At 45.4% G+C, this 12,926-nt stretch overlaps 1 protein-coding gene across 2 annotated transcripts in view; it reads left to right on the top strand.

The window, feature by feature from the left end:
- Positions 1 to 11,351: 11,351 nt before the first annotated feature.
- The window catches only part of LOC123488009 (glycine receptor subunit beta-like), a 57,907-nt gene continuing 56,332 nt past the window's right edge, over positions 11,352 to 12,926 (top strand). For both annotated transcript variants that reach the window (XM_045219046.1, XM_045219047.1), the window contains exon 1: positions 11,352 to 11,576. The gene's annotated coding sequence lies outside the window, so the exon portion shown is untranslated. The remainder of the gene's footprint in view (positions 11,577 to 12,926) is intronic.

Here is a 12,926-nt window from a genome sequence, read left to right on the forward strand (position 1 = left end):
TAACAGAATATGTACAAACAATGAAGATGTGGAGGCAGCTACACAGATACTCTTTAAAGCACTCAGTCATAGGGGAAACACCAAGAGATTTCTACACACAGTCAAAGTGGTAAAGGTAAAGAGGGGAACCTCCTAGCCAGAGGTAAAGATGGGAACCTCCTAGCCAGAGGTAAAGAGGGGAACCTCCTAGCCAGAGGTAAAGAGGGGAACCTCCTAGCCAGAGGTAAAGATGGGAACCTCCTAGCCAGAGGTAAAGAGGGGAACCTCCTAGCCAGAGGTAAAGAGGGGAACCTCCTAGCCAGAGGTAAAGAGGGGAACCTCCTAGCCAGAGGTAAGATGGGAACCTCCTAGCCAGAGGTAAGAGGGGAACCTCCTAGCCGGGAGGTAAGATGGGAACCTCCTAGCCGGAGGTAAAGAGGGGAACCTCCTAGCCAGAGGTAAAGAGGGGAACCTCCTAGCCAGAGGTAAAGAGGGGAACCTCCTAGCCAGAGGTAAAGAGGGGAACCTCCTAGCCAGAGGTAAAGAGGGGAACCTCCTAGCCAGAGGTAAAGAGGGGAACCTCCTAGCCAGAGGTAAAGATGGGAACCTCCTAGCAAGAGGTAAAGATGGGAACCTCCTAGCCAGAGGTAAAGATGGGAACCTCCTAGCCAGAGGTAAAGATGGGAACCTCCTAGCCAGAGGTAAAGAGGGGAACCTCCTAGCCAGAGGTAAAGAGGGGAACCTCCTAGCCAGAGGTAAAGAGGGGAACCTCCTAGCCAGAGGTAAAGATGGGAACCTCCTAGCCAGAGGTAAAGATGGGAACCTCCTAGCCAGAGGTAAAGAGGGGAACCTCCTAGCCAGAGGTAAAGAGGGGAACCTCCTAGCCAGAGGTAAAGATGGGAACCTCCTAGCCAGAGGTAAAGATGGGAACCTCCTAGCCAGAGGTAAAGATGGGAACCTCCTAGCCAGAGGTAAAGATGGGAACCTCCTAGCCAGAGGTAAAGAGGGGAACCTCCTAGCCAGAGGTAAAGAGGGGAACCTCCTAGCCAGAGGTAAAGAGAGGAACCTCCTAGCCAGAGGTAAAGATGGGAACCTCCTAGCCAGAGGTAAAGATGGGAACCTCCTAGCCAGAGGTAAAGAGGGGAACCTCCTAGCCAGAGGTAAAGATGGGAACCTCCTAGCCAGTCCACCGTTTTTCGAAACCCTCAATGAAGCCTAACTCTATTGTTTAGAAACATTTTGAGGAGACACAGAACCGATTTGAACCATCGAAACCGTTCAAATTAATTTCAGCATTTTGGAGATACAAGAACCTTAAGGACATTTTGGTGAATGCTTCCTTGGGGTAGTGGCAAAGTGCAGGTTAACCCTCATTTTAGAGGTATCAAATACCTGGAAAATAAATATACGGGAATGGGGGCTCCGGTTTGGAAAAACTTCCAGCTGGAGTCATACAATCTCGTCTATCTGATGGAATGTAAAGTATGTAGCAAACTGAATGTAGGAGAATCCAAAAATAAATGACTGAAACGTCTAAAACAACACGTGTATCGCATAGAGAGAATGGACAAAATGACAGAATTATATGTACACTTTCGCACACATGGAAAAAGAACATATCTATCTCTGGCCTCGAGTCGGGGGTGGGTTATTACAATGTCTACACTATATGGTCCTCTGTAGCTCAGCTGGTAGAGCACGGCGCTTGTAACGCCAAGGTAGTGGGTTCGATCCCCGGGACCACCCATACACAAAAATGTATGCACGCACGACTGTAAGTCGCTTTGGATAAAAGCCTCTGCTAAATGGCATATTATTATTATATTTCTGATCAAACTGAACGGCAGTGTATATTGTCAAAGAAGTGTGGATCATCATTATTTGGTCCGTAAAGATTAATGAGCCATATCTGTTTATGGTCCAATAACATATTTAAAATCATCCATCTTCCTTGCGGATCTGTTTGGACAATTTGCACATTTGGATCTAAATTACTGTTAATTAATATCATCACCCCTTTTGAGTTTCTTAGCCCATGGGAGAAGTATATTTCGCCCCCCCCCAGTCCTTTTTCCACACAACTTCATCTAGAATTGTTGAATGAGTTTCCTGTAAACAATAGATATTATATTCCTTCTCTTTGAGCCATGTAAATATTGTTCTTCTTTTGTTATTATCTGCTAAGCCATTACAATTATAACTGGCTATACTTATTTTACCACTTACCATAATGTTTCAAATCTATTTATCATAATATATGTTTGTACATTTACCAATAAAAAATACCATAGTGATTGAGTGTCCATATAGCTGTACCATGATATTTGCATTGCACACTAAGTAACCCTCCAATTGTTCTCCACTATTCCACCCGCTAAAGCCCCTCCCCACCCCAAGTTGAGCCTTCATTCCCAGTGATCAGCATCCCACCCCCGTCCCTCCGGATCCCTAGGCCCCCCGAGAGGCCAGGACCCATCCTTCGAAAACAGCACACAGTGCCACCCACAAAACAGAAGCAGGTCAACTGCCAAAAGCATTTCCAATGCTCTCACCTCAATATATATATATAGCTATTAAAAATATATATCTATACAAATATCATGCAAATCTTAATTTCCATAATTATCAATGAATATGCGTAATAATGTTGGCAGTTCATGCGAAGGATTGTTACCTATAACCCGGATTGCCGTTGTATTGCATTACATTTTTGTCAAGCAATTCTTATTTTAGCAAACTATTATTGTGGTTCATCCTATATTCTCCCTAACATCCTTACCCCCTAGCAACAGATGTGGGATAACACACACACACACACACACACACACACACACACACACACACACACACACACACACACACATACTCTAACACACTCAACCCCTTTCCTCCACAATCAACCATAAGATCAGATGCTCAACAGTTGTTCCATCCCAGAGCCCAACTCAAGAATGGACCTGATTTACGAATGCATATACAGTTACAGCTGTTTGAGAAAGCATGCAGGATTGAGCAAAAATTGACAAAAATGTGAGATTTGATTAACCTATGTCAAGTCCTAGGTGATGGAGATCAGATCCACCCTCTTCCCCTGAGACACAAACACTCTGGTCCCCCGTTGTAACCATTTTTCCCAAGCATCTCCGAGCAGTCAGACCTTTGATTATTTTGTGCCACCAGGGCCACAATAATATTTCCCCTCTCTGATTGTCTGAGTGTGACCCCCTCCCCATGGGTTACTGCAGCCAGTGTTGCCAGCACTGCCACTACCTGGGTGGGGGTACCCCACCGGAATCCCCACAGGCTAGGTACAAGGTCGTCAAGGTTCTCATTAGCAGCTTTGAGAATTTCCTTGTATATTATGCTCTCCCATCAGGGGGCTCTGGCTTTGTAGGACCAACCCTGCCAGGCAGGCTCAGAATCCTGAGGGGGCGGTGCTGCTCTAGTAGGCCTCTGACCGCATTTATCTTTCTGTTTTGGCTGCATATAGGCAACTCACAGCAGGGCCATAAAACAGATGGGGACTTCTCTTTGGTGTTTGGGTCGCTCAGGTGGGTGTCTAGGATATAGGGTTGGGGATCGTTCCATCATGATAGGACAATAAAGAGGGACTTAGGAATATTACAATTGGCTCAGAACATGGCAGCATGGCTGGCCTTTAAATGTACATGGAGAGCTAACATTAATATTATGCATGTCAATCTCTCATGGCTCAAAGTTGAGGAGAGATTGATTTCAACACAACTTGTTTTTGTAAGAAGTGTTGACATGTTGAATGTACCGAGCTGTCTGTTTAAACTACTAGCACACAGCTCGGACACCCATGCATACCCCACAAGACATGCCACCAGAGGTCTCTTCACAGTCCCCAAGTCCAGAACAGACTATGGGAGGAGCACAGTACTACATAGAGCCATGACTACATGGAACTCTATTCCACATCAGGTAACTGATGGAAGCAGTAGAATCAGATTTAAAAACAGATAAAAATGCACCTTATGGAACAACGGGAACTGTGAAGCAACACACACACACATGATGACCCTCACTCTACACACACGTACACATGGATGCTGTATTGTAAATATGTGATGGTGGAGTAGTGGCCTGAGGGAACACACTAAATGTGTTCAACTGTATATAACACTAAATCACACTAAATGTCAGTGGTGGAAAAAGTACTAAATTGTCATACTTCAGTAAACGTAAAGATACCTTAATAGAAAATGACTCCAGTAAAAGTGAAAGTCACCCAGTAAGATACTACTTGAGTAAAAGTCTAAAAGTATTTGGTTTTAAATATACTTAAGTATCAAAAGTAAAAGTAAAAGTATAAACCTTTTCAAATTCCTTATATTAAGCAAACCAGATGGCACAAATTGTATTTTTTTATTTTTGTTGACAGATAGTCTCCCGAGTGGCGCAGTGGTCTAAGGCACTGCATCGCAGTGCTAGCTGTGCCACTAGAGATCCTGGTTCAAATCCAGGCTCTGTTGTAGCCGGCCGCGACTGGGAGACCCATTGGGCGGCGCGCAATTGGTCCAGGGTAAGGGAGGGAATGGCTGGCAGGGATGTAGCTCAGTTGATAGAGCATGGTGTTTGCAACGCCAGGGTTGTGGGTTTGTTTCCCACAGGGGGTAGGAAAAAAATTAATAATAATAATGTATGCATTCACTAACTGTAAGTCGCTCTGGATAAGAGCATCTGCTAAATGACTAAAATGTAAATGTATAGCCAGGGGCACACTCCAACACTGACATAATTTATAAACAAAGCATTTGTGTTTAGTGAGTCTGCCAGATCAGAGGCAGTAGGGATGACCAGGGATGTTCTCTTGATAAGTGTGTGAATTGGACCATTTTCCAGTCAAAATGTAACGAGTACTTTTGGGTGTCAGGGAAAATGTATGGAGTAAAAAGTACATTCTATTCTTTAGGAATGTAGTGAAGTAAAAGTAAAAGTTGGCAAAAATATAAAAAGTAAAATAAAGTACAGATACCCCAAAAACGACTTAAGTAGTACTTTAAAGTATTTTTACTTAAGTACTTTACACCACTGCTAAATGTATCCCCTCCCGGAGGACCTGAGCCCTAGGACCATGCCTCAGGACTACCTGGCCTGATGACTCCTGGCTGTCCCCAGTCCACCTGGTTGTGCTGCTGCTCCACTTTTCCAATCTTCTGCCTGCGGTTATGGAACCCTGACCTGTTCACCAGACGTGCTACCTTGTCCCAGACCTGCTGTTTTCAACTCTCTCTCTCTACCGCACCTGCTATTTCAACCTCTAAATGCCCGGCTATGAAAAGCCAAGTGACGTTTACTCCTGATGTACTGACCTGTTGCAACCTCTACAACCACTGTGATTATTATTTGACCCTGCTGGTCATCTATGAACATTTGAACTTCTTGTAGAACAATCTGGCCTTAATGGCCACGTACTGTTATAATCTCCACCGAGCACAGCCAGAAGGGGACTGGCCACCCCTCAGAGCCTGGTTCCTCTCTACCCAGTACAGCCAGTAGAGGACTGGCCACCCCTTAGAGCCTGGTTCCTCTCTACCCAGTACAGCCAGTAGAGGACTGGTCACCCCTCAGAGCCTGGTTCCTCTGGTCTACCCAGTACAGCCAGTAGAGGACTGGTCACCCCTCAGAGCCTGGTTCCTCTCTACCCAGTACAGCCAGTAGATGACTGGTCACCCCTCAGAGCCTGGTTCCTCTCTACCCAGTACAGCCAGTAGAGGACTGGTCACCCCTCAGAGCCTGGTTCCTCTCTACCCAGTACAGCCAGTAGAGGACTGGCCACCCCTCAGAGCCTGGTTCCTCTCTACCCAGTACAGCCAGTAGAGGACTGGTCACCCCTCAGAGCCTGATTCCTCTGGTCTACCCAGTACAGCCAGTAGAGGACTGGCCACCCCTCAGAGCCTGGTTCCTCTCTACCCAGTACAGCCAGTAGAGGACTGGCCTCCCCTCAGAGCCTGGTTCCTCTCTACCCAGTACAGCCAGTAGAGGACTGGTCACCCCTCAGAGCCTGGTTCCTCTCTACCCAGTACAGCCAGAAGAGGACTGGCCACCCCTCAGAGCCTGGTTCCTCTCTACCCAGTACAGCCAGTAGAGGACTGGCCACCCCTCAGAGCCTGGTTCCTCTCTACCCAGTACAGCCAGTAGAGGACTGGCCACCCCTCAGAGCCTGGTTCCTCTGGTCTACCCAGTACAGCCAGTAGAGGACTGGCCACCCATCAGAGCCTGGTTCCTCTCTACCCAGTACAGCCAGTAGAGGACTGGCCACCCCTCAGAGCCTGGTTCCTCTCTACCCAGTACAGCCAGTAGAGGACTGGTCACCCCCTCAGAGCCTGGTTCCTCTCTACCCAGTACAGCCAGTAGAGGACTGGCCACCCCTCAGAGCCTGGTTCCTCTCTACCCAGTACAGCCAGAAGAGGACTGGCCACCCCTCAGAGCCTGGTTCCTCTAGTCTACCCAGTACAGCCAGTAGAGGACTGGTCACCCCTCAGAGCCTGGTTCCTCTCTACCCAGTACAGCCAGTAGAGGACTGGTCACCCCTCAGAGCCTGGTTCCTCTGGTCTACCCAGTACAGCCAGAAGAGGACTGGCCACCCCTCAGAGCCTGGTTCCTCTCTACCCAGTACAGCCAGTAGAGGACTGGCCACCCCTCAGAGCCTGGTTCCTCTCTACCCAGTACAGCCAGTAGAGGACTGGTCACCCCTCAGAGCCTGGTTCCTCTGGTCTACCCAGTACAGCCAGTAGAGGACTGGTCACCCTCAGAGCCTGGTTCCTCTGGTCTACCCAGTACAGCCAGTAGAGGACTGGTCACCCCTCAGAGCCTGGTTCCTCTCTACCCAGTACAGCCAGTAGAGGACTGGTCACCCCTCAGAGCCTGGTTCCTCTGGTCTACCCAGTACAGCCAGAAGAGGACTGGCCACCCCTCAGAGCCTGGTTCCTCTCTACCCAGTACAGCCAGTAGAGGACTGGCCACCCCTCAGAGCCTGGTTCCTCTCTACCCAGTACAGCCAGTAGAGGACTGGTCACCCCTCAGAGCCTGGTTCCTCTGGTCTACCCAGTACAGCCAGTAGAGGACTGGCCACCCCTCAGAGCCTGGTTCCTCTCTACCCAGTACAGCCAGTAGAGGACCGGCCACCCCTCAGAGCCTGGTTCCTCTGGTCTACCCAGTACAGCCAGAAGAGGACCGGCCACCCCTCAGAGCCTGGTTCCTCTCTACCCAGTACAGCCAGTAGAGGACTGGCCACCCCTCAGAGCCTGGTTCCTCTGGTCTACCCAGTACAGCCAGTAGAGGACTGGTCACCCCTCAGAGCCTGGTTCCTCTCTACCCAGTACAGCCAGTAGAGGACTGGCCACCCCTCAGAGCCTGGTTCCTCTCTACCCAGTACAGCCAGTCGAGGACTAGTCACCCCTCAGAGCCTGGTTCCTCTCTACCCAGTACAGCCAGTCGAGGACTAGTCACCCCTCAGAGCCTGGTTCCTCTCTACCCAGTACAGCCAGAAGAGGACTGGCCACCGCTCAGAGCCTGGTTCCTCTCTACCCAGTACAGCCAGTAGAGGACTGGCCACCCCTCAGAGCCTGGTTCCTCTCTACCCAGTACAGCCAGTAGAGGACTGGCCACCCCTCAGAGCCTGGTTCCTCTGGTCTACCCAGTACAGCCAGAAGAGGACTGGCCACCCCTCAGAGCCTGGTTCCTCTCTACCCAGTACAGCCAGTAGAGGACTGGCCACCCCTCAGAGCCTGGTTCCTCTCTACCCAGTACAGCCAGTAGAGGACTGGTCACCCCTCAGAGCCTGGTTCCTCTGGTCTACCCAGTACAGCCAGAAGAGGACTGGCCACTACTCAGAGCCTGGTTCCTCTCTACCCAGTACAGCCAGTAGAGGACTGGTCACCCCTCAGAGCCTGGTTCCTCTGGTCTACCCAGTACAGCCAGTAGAGGACTGGTCACCCCTCAGAGCCTGGTTCCTCTTTACCCAGTACAGCCAGTAGAGGACTGGCCACCCCTCAGAGCCTGGTTCCTCTCTACCCAGTACAGCCAGTCGAGGACTAGTCACCCCTCAGAGCCTGGTTCCTCTCTACCCAGTACAGCCAGAAGAGGACTGGCCACCCCTCAGAGCCTGGTTCCTCTCTACCCAGTACAGCCAGTCGAGGACTGGTCACCCCTCAGAGCCTGGTTCCTCTCTACCCAGTACAGCCAGTCGAGGACTGGTCACCCCTCAGAGCCTGGTTCCTCTCTACCCAGTACAGCCAGTAGAGGACTGGCCACCCCTCAGAGCCTGGTTCCTCTGGTCTACCCAGTACAGCCAGTAGAGGACTGGCCACCCCTCAGAGCCTGGTTCCTCTGGTCTACCCAGTACAGCCTGGTTCCTCTCTAGGTTTCTTCCTAGGTTCCTGCCTTTCTAGGGAGTTTTTCCTAGCCACCATGCTTCTACATCTGCATTGCTTGCTGTTTGGGGTTTTAGGCTGGGTTTCTGTATAGCACTTTGTGACATCTGCTGATGTAAAAAGGGCTTTATAAATACATTTGATTGATTGATTGATTATGAAATGTAATATTCTAAACTGTATATAACTGCCTTAATGTTGCTGGACCCCAAGGAAGAGTAGCTGCTACCTTGGCAGCTTCTAATGGGGCTCCTTAATAAATACAAATACAAATATAAAGACTGTGTTCTACTGTAGAATATAAAGACTGTTCTACTGTAGAATATAAACTATATTCTACTGTATAATATAAAGACTGTGTTCTATTGTAGAATATAAAGACTGTTCTACTGTAGAATATAAAGACTGTTCTACTGTAGAATATAAAGACTGTGTTCTACTGTAGAATATAAAGACTGTTCTACTGTAGAATATAAAGACTGTGTTCTAATGTAGAATATAAAGACTGTGTTCTTCTATAGAATATAAAGACTGTGTTCTACTGTAGAACATAAAGACTGTGTTCTACTGTAGAATATAAAGACTCTGTTCTACTGTAGAATATAAAGACTGTGTTCTACTGTAGAATATAAAGACTGTTCTAATGTAGAATATAAAGACTGTTCTTCTATAGAATATAAAGACTGTGTTCTACTGTAGAACATAAAGACTGTGTTCTACTGTAGAATATAAAGACTCTGTTCTACTGTAGAATATAAAGACTGTTGTCTAATGTAGAATATAAAGACTGTGTTCTACTGTAGAATATAAAGACTGTGTTCTACTGTAGAATATAAAGACTGTGTTCTACTGTAGAATATAAAGACTGTGTTCTACTGTAGAATATAAAGTGTTATATTGTAGAATATAAAGACTGTGTTCTACTGTAGAATATAAAGACTCTGTTCTACTGTAGAATATAAAGACTCTGTTCTACTGTAGAATATAAAGACTCTGTTCTACTGTAGAATATAAAGACTGTGTTCTACTGTAGAATATAAAGACTGTTCTAATGTAGAATATAAAGACTGTGTTCTTCTATAGAATATAAAGACTGTGTTCTACTGTAGAACATAAAGACTGTGTTCTACTGTAGAATATAAAGACTCTGTTCTACTGTAGAATATAAAGACTGTTGTCTAATGTAGAATATAAAGACTGTGTTCTACTGTAGAATATAAAGACTGTGTTCTACTGTAGAATATAAAGACTGTGTTCTACTGTAGAATATAAAGACTGTGTTCTACTGTAGAATATAAAGTGTTATATTGTAGAATATAAAGACTGTGTTCTACTGTAGAATATAAAGACTCTGTTCTACTGTAGAATATAAAGACTCTGTTCTACTGTAGAATATAAAGACTGTGTTCTACTGTAGAATATAAAGACTCTGTTCTACTGTAGAATATAAAGACTGTGTTCTAATGTAGAATATAAAGACTGTGTTCTACTGTAGAATATAAAGACTGTGTTCTACTGTAGAATATAAAGACTGTGTTCTACTGTAGAATATAAAGATTCTGTTCTACTGTAGAATATAAAGACTGTGTTCTACTGTAGAATATAAAGACTGTGTTCTACTATAGAATATAAAGACTGTGTTCTACTGTAGAATAAAAAGACTGTGTTCTACTGTAGAACATAAAGACTGTTCTACTGTAGAATATTAAGGCTGTGTTCTAATGTAGAATATAAAGACTGTTCTACTGTAGAATATAAAGACTCTGTTCTACTTTAGAATATAAAGACTGTTCTACTGTAGAATATAAAGACCAGTTCTATTGTAGAATATAAAGACTGTGTTCTACTGTAGAATATAAAGACTGTGTTCTACTGTAGAATATAAAGACTGTGTTCTACTGTAGAATATAAAGACTCTGTTCTACTGTAGAATATAAAGACTCTGTTCTACTGTAGAATATAAAGACTGTGTTCTACTGTAGAATATCAAGACTGTGTTCTACTGTAGAATATAAAGACTGTGTTATACTGTAGAATATAAAGACTGTGTTCTACTGTAGAATATAAAGACTGTGTTCTACTGTAGAATATAAAGACTGTGTTCTACTGTAGAATATAAAGACTGTGTTCTACTGTAGAATATAAAGACTGTGTTCTACTGTAGAATATCAAGACTGTGTTCTACTGTAGAATATAAAGACTGTGTTCTACTCTAGAATATAAAGACTGTGTTCTACTCTAGAATATAAAGACTGTGTTCTACTCTAGAATATAAAGACTGTGTTCTACTGTAGAATATAAAGACTGTGTTCTACTGTAGAATATAAAGACTGTGTTCTACTCTATAATATAAAGACTGTGTTCTGCTGTAGAATATTAAGGCTGTGCTCTGCTGTAGAATATAAAGACTGTGCTCTGCTGTAGAATATTAAGGCTGTGCTCTGCTGTAGAATATTAAGGCTGTGCTCTGCTGTAGCATATTAAGGCTGTGCTCTGCTGTAGCATATTAAGGCTGTGCTCTGCTGTAGAATATTAAGGCTGTGCTCTGCTGTAGCATATTAAGGCTGTGCTCTGCTGTAGAATATTAAGGCTGTGCTCTGCTGTAGACCATGAAGAGGGGGTTGTGTGTGCTGAGAGTGTGCAGGCTAAACGTGAGCATTACAATGACACTGTGCTCGTGCACGGACTCTAACATGGGGCTTGAGCTACTGCGCATGTTAGAGTGCAGGTGCACACACACACACTGACACACATAGTCTCTCTCTCCCTGCCTCTCTCACAGTCTCTCTCTCCCTGCCTCTCTCTCTCACACAGTCTCTCTCTCCCTGCCTCTCTCACACAGTCTCTCTCTCCCTGCCTCTCTCACACAGTCTCTCTCTCCCTGCCTCTCTCTCTCACATGCACACTGACACACACCGTCTCTCTCTCTCTCTGCCTCACTCTCACACACACACTCTCTCCCTCGCTTTCACAAACTCCCTCCCTCTTTCTCTCACTCACAAATGCTCCCTTCCTCCCTCCCTCCCTCCCTCAGTCTATCTTCTGACAGATATATCGTCATTGTGCGGGCAGGCGGAAGGCTCTGGGTTGAACTTGAGAACGGGACACGAGAGGAGACAGAGGAAAGGACATGACGCTGCTGTAACCAACACCGTTGTTAAACATCGCAGCAGCCAGCGGAGCAACCAGAGTGTTAAGGTAAGACAAACAGCTCTCTCTACATTCTGCAATAATCTCTCATTGTGACATTATATCTTACTCTCTTTCCCTCTCTCTCTCCATCTCTCCCTCCATCTTTCCCTCTCTCTCTCCATCTCTCCCTCTTTCTCTCTCTCCATCGCTCCTCTCTCCATCTCTCCTCTCTTCATCTCTCCTCTCTTCATCTCTCCTCTCTCTCTCTCTACCCCCCCATCTCTGTCTCTTTCTCTCTTTCTGTCACTCTCTCCCTTGGTCTCTCTCTCTCTCTCCCTTGGTCTCTCTCTCTGTCTGTCTGTCTGTCTGTCTGTCTGTCTGTCTGTCTGTCTGTCTGTCAGCTGTTGTATTGTGATGAGTCAGGACAATATGACTGAGAAAGGGGGGGTTGGTAGACATACTCAGTACGTTTGTAATGCTAGAATATTGTGTGTGTTAGACTAGTGTGTGTGTGTTAGACTAGTGTATATCTCAATCTTTATCAAGGGTGTCAATAATGTTGGACCCCACTGTATATCTCAATCTTTATCAAGGGTGTCAATAATGTTGGACCCCACTGTATATCTCAATCTTTATCAAGGGTGTCAATAATGTTGGACCCCACTGTATATCTCAATCTTTATCAAGGGTGTCAATAATGTTGGACCCCACTGTATATCTCAATCTTTATCAAGGGTGTCAATAATGTTGGACCCCACTGTATATCTCAATCTTTATCAAGGGTGTCAATAATGTTGGACCCCACTGTATATCTCAATCTTTATCAAGGGTGTCAATAATGTTGGACCCCACTGTATATCTAAATCTTTATCAAGGGTGTCAATGATGTTGGACCCCACTGTATATCTAAATCTTTATCAAGGGTGTCAATAATGTTGGACCCCACTGTATATCTCAATCTTTATCAAGGGTGTCAATAATGTTGGACCCCACTGTATATCTAAATCTTTATCAAGGGTGTCAATAATGTTGGACCCCACTGTATATCTCAATCTTTATCAAGGGTGTCAATAATGTTGGACCCCACTGTATATCTCAATCTTTATCAAGGGTGTCAATAATGTTGGACCCCACTGTATATCTAAATCTTTATCAAGGGTGTCAATGATGTTGGACCCCACTGTATATCTAAATCTTTATCAAGGGGTGTCAATAATGTTGGACCCCACTGTATATCTCAATCTTTATCAAGGGTGTCAATAATGTTGGACCCCACTGTATATCTAAATCTTTATCAAGGGTGTCAATAATGTTGGACCCCACTGTATATCTCAATCTTTATCAAGGGTGTCAATAATGTTGGACCCCACTGTATATCTAAATCTTTATCAAGGGTGTCAATGATGTTGGACCCCA

The sequence above is a fragment of the Coregonus clupeaformis genome, unplaced genomic scaffold, assembly GCF_020615455.1.
Source record: "Coregonus clupeaformis isolate EN_2021a unplaced genomic scaffold, ASM2061545v1 scaf2008, whole genome shotgun sequence".
NCBI classification, from domain to species: Eukaryota; Metazoa; Chordata; class Actinopteri; order Salmoniformes; family Salmonidae; genus Coregonus; species Coregonus clupeaformis.